We start from the raw sequence: 6073 nt of genomic DNA on the forward strand, positions 1-6073 counted from the left end.
GCGGAGCACAGGCTCCAGACGTGCAGGCTCAGTAATTGTGGCTCACGGGGCCAGTTGCTCCGCGGCATGTGGGATCTTCCCAGACCAGGGCTCGAACCCGTGTCCCCTACATTGGCAGGCAGATTCTCAACCACTGCACCACCAGGGAAGCCCTATATATCCTTTTAATATGAAAATGAAATGAGCTGAAAAATGTATTTTAACAGTGCTTCCAGAATTTCTTTTAGGGAAGGAGCTGTCTTTATTAGGGGAAATGAGACTTTTAGGGGGGAGAAAGTGAAATCTCTAGGGCGTGAGTGTTGGCAGGAACTCTAGCAAAGAAGCGATGTGCCTGGAAAGCGGGAAGGATTTGTTTTCTCTCTGGAGAGAATGGGATAGAGGAGAGAATGGTGGGGCAAGGAGGAGAGGTAGTAATTTGGGAAAAGACCAGGCTCTAAGGAGTGAACAGCCAGTCAGAAAACCTCAACGCCGCCAGTGCAGAAAGGACTTTAAAAAAATGTCAGCTGTGTGAGTTTAAACTGTTTTCAGTGTATTACGTGACCCTTCCCCAGGGCCCAGAGCATCATAACATCTATACCCATGAATGTTTTGTGTGGGAAGAAGTGTGGGCAGTCCTCAGGAAGGGCTGAGTTTCATCTCTACATTTCTGAACTGTGTGACTGCGACAGCCTGGCAGAAGCTGGAGCCTGGAGGCGGAGAGATTTAGGAGAATATAAATCCCCGAGAAATTTGCAGAAATCTTAGGGATGGCTTTGACTTCCACAACCCATTCTTCCTTCCATCTCAGAGGCAAGGAGGTTGACATCTGAATTACAAAAGTACTGCGCAGGGAATTCCCTGTTGGTCCAGTGGTTAGGACTCTGCCACTGCAGGGGTTACGGTCCCTGGTAGGGGAATTAAGATCCCCACATGCTGCAGCAAAAAAAAAAAAAAAAAAAGTACTGCAGATTCATTTCAAAAAGTAGAAAAAAAGAAGCAGAAAGAAAAAAAAAAAGCACTCGTAGTTCTACTATCCAGATATCCAGGAGTGTAGGAGAGGGGGAGAGGTGATCTTTATTTTAAAGATGATGGAAAGGAGGAAGTTACCCATTGATCATACACCTATAGAGTCAAGTTTTGTTCATTGCCAGATGGCAAACCCATCTTCTCCCATACTGCCCCCCAGCTGCTGGGTAACTTTTTATGGTATATCTGAAGGTTGGGATAACATGTCCCCTCCAGGTCCTAAAGACCTGGGTTAAGAAGCGAGAACAGAATTTTCTACAACAGTAAGAAGGGTGCTCCCCATTTAGGTGGGCAAGTTTATTAGATAAATAGGAAGGTAGGTAAGAAATCCAGAACCATAAATTTCTAGTTGCAGAAGCCTCTTGAGGGAGCAAAGCCCTTTTGTGAAAATTACAGGGAGCACAGTCTTCTCCAGTGGAATTTGGATATCCAGGTTCTAACCTCAGCATTGCTTCTCACTGCAAGTCACGCACCTTTTCTGGGACTGTTTCTTCACTGGAAGTTTGAGGAGACTGTACGAGATGATCTCTAAGTTCCCTTCCAGCTTTAAATTTTCTTTTGTGATTGATACTTGCCAGACTTGCTTTACTGGCCCTGGAGCTTCCTCCTCAGCTCCTCCTTGAGCTGCTGCGCCCTCGTCCCGCACCAGAGGGCGCTGCAGGCGGGCCCGGGGCAGCGTGCTGGCGGGCGGAGTGGCAGAATCAGGGGCGACTCCAGGAGGCGCGGTGACTGGCCGCGGCCGGGGCGGAAGGGGGCGTGGAGAGAAGGGTGGGGAGGAGCTGCGCGGTGACGTCACTCTGGTGGGGCGGGGCCAGGCCGCGCAGCGTGTGACGCCGCGGATCTGGGGATTAATGGGAAAAGTTTTGGCAGGAGCCGGAGGATTCTACGGAGCCTGCGGGACGGCGGCGGTGGCGCCGAGGGCAGCCAGGACAGGTCAGTCCGGGTCCGGGGAAGCGGGTAGGCAAGCAGCGGAGGGAAGCAGCGGGCCCGGGCTGAGGCGGGCAACGCGGCTGGGGCGGAAGGCCCGGCGGGGAGTGGAGTGGGGAGAGTCGCAGGGGTCGGCGGACCGAGTGGCTGCCGCTTCCTGTCGCTCTGGCCCGGGCGGGTCGCGGTCGTCCGTTGCTCTCCTGGCACCCCGCCCCGCTTCCCCTGCTCCCCCAGCCTTTAGACGTCCATCAATATTTGAGCCCGAACCACGGGCCTCCCCCCAACCCCCAGACTCTGTGCCCCCTTTTGGGCCTCGTGTCTCCGTCTCCTCCCACTTCTGTGTTCTGAGAGCCCGATCTCAGGTTCTAGGTCCTCTCCCACTACCCACCCTTGCCTCTGATCTCTTCTTTCATATCTTCTCTGGTGTCCCCAAATTCATTGCCCTCTCTACCCAGGGTCTCCTTGGAGATCTTCTCTGTCCCCCTCGTTATCCTTGTCTCCTGTCTTCGTCCTCCCGTCCTTGCCCTGTGTCTTCTCTCTCTTTTCCCATCCCTGTCCTCTCCTTCCCCCGTTGCCTGGCCCCTCTCAGTATCACCCCTCCCCATCATCTTCCTCGCGGTGTTACCGGGCTTTTTCAGCCCGCGCCTGCAATCCCTGTCTACCTAAGCCCCTCCTACCCAGGTTCCCCCCAGAAGCCCTGTTTTTGCTCCACTCTCTGATTTCTTTCCAATCAGTCATGCCCTCTGCATTCCTGTCATCCACCTCCCCTTCCTTCCCAGTTCCTTGCCTCTGCTTCTGGGAGAAGCATTAGCTGCAGACACTCCTTTGCTTTCCCATGACCCGCAGTTGAGATACCCGTGGAGTGGGCGTGTGGGTGTTCAGCCCCTGACTGAAGTAAGGCGCTGAATGTCTGAGGTAAATAGCAGGTAATGTTTGTGTGGGAGAATCTACTGGGGTGTTGCATCAGGGATGATGTCCAATTTGTAGACCATTCTTCCAATCTCAGCTTTAGTACTTCCCCTTTATGGGTCTGTTGACTTCCAGGAACCTTTGAGGAGAGACCAGCCGCTGAATTGGGTGTATGCCAGGGGTAGCTGGAGGCCTCATCCAACTCTTTTCCCCTTCCAGGAAACAAGGCTTTGTGGCTTTACACTCTGGATATACTGTACACCTTTAAACCATGATACCTCAGCCTATCTCTGCCCTGATTCCCACCCTCTACACTATGCCCTATCCCAGAGAGCTAAGAGAAGTCTCCAGAATCTATGCCCCAGAGAATGCCTGTGGTCCTCAACCTTTTCCTCTGTACTGGCTCCAGAACATTTTTTTTCCTGTTTGAGTTTTGAAATACATTGCCAGCCTGATAGCCCTGGGGCTGGCAGGTATCTGTCCTTTTTGTTATTGGTGACTCGAACCACCTGCTGATTTTTCCCTCACGCATCTCTGAATGTGTCTGGGGCTTCTGATGTCGATAACTGAGCAGATTCTCTTGAAGGTTCTTCTCCCTCTGTTTTCCTTGGGAGCTTCATTTCCTGTGGCTCTAAGACAGAGAGGCTGACACTGAAGTCCTGTTCCCTTTGCCCAGGCGTAGCCAGTCAGTATCTGCCCGGACAGGTTGTGGGGCTGCATTAGGAAGATGGTGTCAGGAACTTGAGTTGCTTCCAGTCACAGAGATCATCCTCTCTGTGGCTAGAGAACCCACCACCTTCACGGTGCTTCTGGATCTTTAACCTTCTTGCCAGACTGAAAGTTCTTTACAGATACGTTCAATTTGAGCTCCTTTATTTGAAGTTGGTCCCCTAGAGAGATCTTCAGGAAATAACATATCCTATGTTTCTGCCCAATCTGACTTTGGAGGATTCTGAAAGCGTGACCCACTCTCAGTTCAGAAATGAAGGCCTGTTGTTTTACCGGGCTCCAGGTTTCTAGGTCTCCTCTTTTGAGGATCATGCTCTCTGTCTTTGAGCCAGAATTGGACACAGAATTGGCAGCCTTCGGGAACTGTGGTGGAGAGCCAACTGAAACAGCCAGACCAGACTTTAAAGTTTTGGAACCCTCTTGTGCACAGACCCTTTTCTGTGAAAGCAGTAGGGTCGTGGATGGCTGAGCCAGTGCCCTCTCCATTAACCCTTTGGGCCCCCTCCTAAGCAGCACTTGGGCGGTGGGGGGAGTAGGGCAGCCTGGACTAAAAGGGGTTCCTTGTTCCAATGGAAAACATCCCTTTGGGGCTTTAATGGGTCATTCTGATGAAGTTGGGGTTGTGTATTTGGTGGTAATTTAGTCCAGCCCGTGGCTCCCCAGGACTTTACCTGACTCTTTGGAGCCGTTTGCTGCTCCTCTGTCTGCTTACCCATTGATAGTGCTCTCTACTGAGGCAGCAGGTGAGAAGGGCTTGAGAGGACGTCAGGCCCAGTCCTTGGGGAGCAGCTTGTGCACCAGAAGCTCTGGCCAGATAGCTTCTTGCAGTTTGTCCACCACGTCATCTTCCGCGTGGGTAGTCATGATCATCAATTACCAAGTGCCCATTCGGTGACGTTTGCAGAGCTTGGGTCAGCCTGCCTCTCTTTTTCAAAGGGGTGGGCAGATAGGCCCCTGACATTATCCTGCAGATGGTGTAGCCCATTAACTCTTTAGTTTAATGAACCACTCGTTTGTTTGGCTGCCTTTCTCCTTGCTTTCCTCCTTCTTTGGTGTGTGCCTCCACCCACTCAGGAAGAATTGCCCTCACTCAGCCTTCCAGCCTCACCTGTGGTCCCTCAGACCCCATCCCCTAGGGCCTGGTGAGAGGACAGCCATTGTTGGGCGCTGGCCTGGGAAGCTGGTAGGCCTCTTCTTTGGATAGAATGCAGATGTCCTGGCTGTTGTGCACGCTGTCCTCAGGGCCCGTGGCTCCTGGCATGTCCTGGGGTGGCGCGGCTTCTCTCAGGAGGGGCTGGCCCTGTCGCTTCTAAAGGCTTCAGCTGCTTCAGCTGTATGGTCACCAAATACAGAGGCCCACCTCCTAGGGTGTTACCTGCCGACTGGGAAGCTAAACTACAGGCCCTCCTCTGTGCCTTCGGATCCAGAGGGAGGAGCTACTTGCAGCTGAGTTCCGTGGTGTCAGGAGAGCTAGGCACTTGCTTGAGCCTGGCAGGGAGGAAACGGCCCCTTGTATCAGGTTTCAGATACGTGGGTCTTCTTCCTTGGCATATGGTTCTTGGCCTTCACAGCTCAGAGGCTGGTGATTAGGGTGTGACTCCAGTGCCTTCTCCACCGGGCTTTGGTCAAAGAATCAAGCATGACTCAGGGCGTCTGCATTTAGGAGCTGCCACCTGTGGGGGGGGTGTTGGGCTCCGGCTTCTTCTTCACCTTGCCAACTCTTCCTGCCCCACGCTGATAGAATCATCAAAGCCGGTGTCTGCTTACTTGGAAGTGAGCAGACTACTTCCAGGGTTGGGAAATATTTGCTGACTCAGGCTCAGAATCACAACATCTGGCGGGGGCGGGGGTGAGGGACAGAGGAGGAGCCAGCTTGCCTTAGGAGCACTCTCTGAGCCCTGATGTTTAATTATAATGTATCAGAGCTGCTTTTCTGACCCCTGGTGCCTCTCAGCTAAAGATGTTGGCTTTCTTTTTATCCCGCAGCGTTGCGTGGTGTTTTGGGGTATGCACGTGGTACTCACGCAGTGGCTTCTGTTCACCAACAGATGAGGACAGATGCACCAAAGAGGTAATCCCATTTTCCTTACCCAGGGGCCTCTGACAACTGACGGACACATCTAAGATGAAATGGTTTCACTAGCTCTGAGTCCCAGATCCCAGGAGCCTGTCACTGCATCTAGTACTTGCACATAGTGGGCACTTATTAAATAATTATTGATTCTATGGCTTATGTGGTTTTTTTTTGAGGAGCATTAAGATTTTCACCTTTACACCCACTGAAACATAGACTCCATAAGGGCGGGGACTTATTTTGTTTCCTGTTGTGTCTAGGACAGTGTCTGGCACAGAGGAGATGCTAAGTATTTGTTGAATGAATAAATGTACAAACTTTCTTCTCTGCCCATATTATTTGGGTGCCAGGCCACAAAGATAGTGTCCATCTTTTTCTTTCATTTATATAACAAACGTTTTTGAGTGCCTGCTATGTGCCAGGTACATT

General features: G+C 51.9%; 1 long non-coding RNA gene across 1 annotated transcript; it reads left to right on the forward strand.

Moving 5' to 3' along the window:
- Positions 1–1867: 1867 nt before the first annotated feature.
- Positions 1868–5767, forward strand: LOC307059745. The gene is made up of 3 exons (XR_013811139.1): positions 1868–1938; positions 2779–2847; positions 5557–5767. It is a non-coding gene; the product is annotated as an uncharacterized lncRNA (long non-coding RNA).
- The last annotated feature ends 306 nt before the right edge of the window (positions 5768–6073 follow it).

The sequence above is a fragment of the Hyperoodon ampullatus genome (assembly GCF_949752795.1).
Source record: "Hyperoodon ampullatus genome assembly, chromosome: 10".
Classification (NCBI taxonomy): Eukaryota; Metazoa; Chordata; class Mammalia; order Artiodactyla; family Ziphiidae; genus Hyperoodon; species Hyperoodon ampullatus.